Source organism: Aplysia californica, unplaced genomic scaffold (assembly GCF_000002075.1).
Source record: "Aplysia californica isolate F4 #8 unplaced genomic scaffold, AplCal3.0 scaffold00501, whole genome shotgun sequence".
NCBI classification, from domain to species: Eukaryota; Metazoa; Mollusca; class Gastropoda; order Aplysiida; family Aplysiidae; genus Aplysia; species Aplysia californica.
Window position 1 is genome coordinate 374,135 of NW_004797771.1, and position 1,750 is coordinate 375,884.

Here is a 1,750-nt window from a genome sequence, read left to right on the forward strand (position 1 = left end):
CACATTCAAGAGAGATTTATTTCGTTGTAGACGAGCATTCAAGAGAGCTTTATTTCACTGTAGACGAGCATTCAAGAGAGATTTATTTCACTGTAGACGCGCATTCAAGAGAGATTTATTTCACTGTTGACGCACATTCAAGAGAGATTTATTTCGTTGTAGACGAGCATTCAAGAGAGTTTTATTTCACTGTAGGCGGGCATTCAAGAGATATTTATTTCACTGTAGACGAGCATTCAAGAGAGATTAATTTCACTGTTGACGCACATTCAAGAGAGATTTATTTCGTTGTAGAAGAGCATTCAAGGGAGCTTTATTTCACTGTAGACGAGCATTCAAGAGAGATTTATTTCACTGTAGACGCGCATTCAAGAGAGATTTATTTCACTGTTGACGCACATTCAAGAGAGATTTATTTCGTTGTAGACGAGCATTCAAGAGAGTTTTATTTCACTGTAGGCGGGCATTCAAGAGATATTTATTTCACTGTAGACGAGCATTCAAGAGAGATTAATTTCACTGTTGACGCACATTCAAGAGAGATTTATTTCGTTGTAGAAGAGCATTCAAGGGAGCTTTATTTCACTGTAGACGAGCATTCAAGAGAGATTTATTTCACTGTAGACGAGCATTCAAGAGATATTTATTTCACTGCAGACAAGCATTCAAGAGAGATTTATTTCGTTGTAGACGTGCATTCAAGAGAGGTTTATTTCATTGTAGACGAGAGTTCAAAAGAGATTTAACTCATTAGGACACACATTCAAGAAAGATTTATTTCACTGTAGGCGAGCATTCAAGAGAGATTTATTTAATTGTAGATAAGCATTCAAGAAATATTTATTTCATTATAGACTCGCATTCAAGAGAGATTTATTTCACTGTAGACGCGCATTCAAGAGAAATTTATTTCACTGTAGACCCACATTCAAGAGATATTTATTTCACTGTTGACGCGCATTCAAGAGAGATTTAATTCATTGTAGACGTGCATTCAAGAGAGATTTATTTCATTGTAGACGTGCATTCAAGAGAGATTTATTTGATTAAGAACACGCACTCTGGTCATCCTACAATGTTTGAATAGACGTGATTTTGGTGGCAGTTTAAAAAGACGCATAGCTTTGTCATTCATATAGAGTTTTCAACCGAAGAAGAAAGTCCGGGTTCGAGCCTCAGTTCGGACACGGATTTTTTTCACCCCCTCCTGCCCACCCAGCAGTAATGGGTGCGTGGAAAGGAACTGGCCACCCTACCACCATAATATGCCGAAGGCCCAGTAGTTGTCTCACACTAATAATGCAATCCCCAATGACCGGATCGGATGCGGGAACAACTTTACTTTTTTAATGACGAGGATGAAATGTAATTCTGGCGATCACATGAATGTGAGTAGCCTAATATATATATCGCTCAGGGGCTTAGGAAGAGGAGAATGCATGGTGACATTGGGACGTTTGGGTTCAAAGGGTTAAAGAGTTGATAAACGGAACTATAATATTTCCTCTTATTTAGAACAAGAAGCTGCACACGTTTCAAGTTCATCTTCAAAAATATTCTCAACAAAACAGCAGACAACAAAAGGCAGTGAACCAGTTTGGGAACACACGAGCAGTGCCTACGTCTACACAGCAATGAAGAGGTTAAAGTTAAGTCAAAAGTCAAACCTGTGTTTGTTTAGTTACGTTGGTTCGTGTGAGTGTGTGTGTGTGTGTGTGTGTGTGTGTGTGTGTGTGTGTGTGTGTGTGTG

The 1,750-nt window shown here is 38.7% G+C and overlaps 1 protein-coding gene across 1 annotated transcript in view; it reads right to left on the bottom strand.

Annotated features, from left to right (window-relative positions):
- LOC101850591 (atrial natriuretic peptide receptor 1-like) overlaps positions 1–1,750 on the bottom strand; it is a 23,820-nt gene that overhangs the window by 16,269 nt on the left and 5,801 nt on the right. The window lies entirely within an intron of this gene.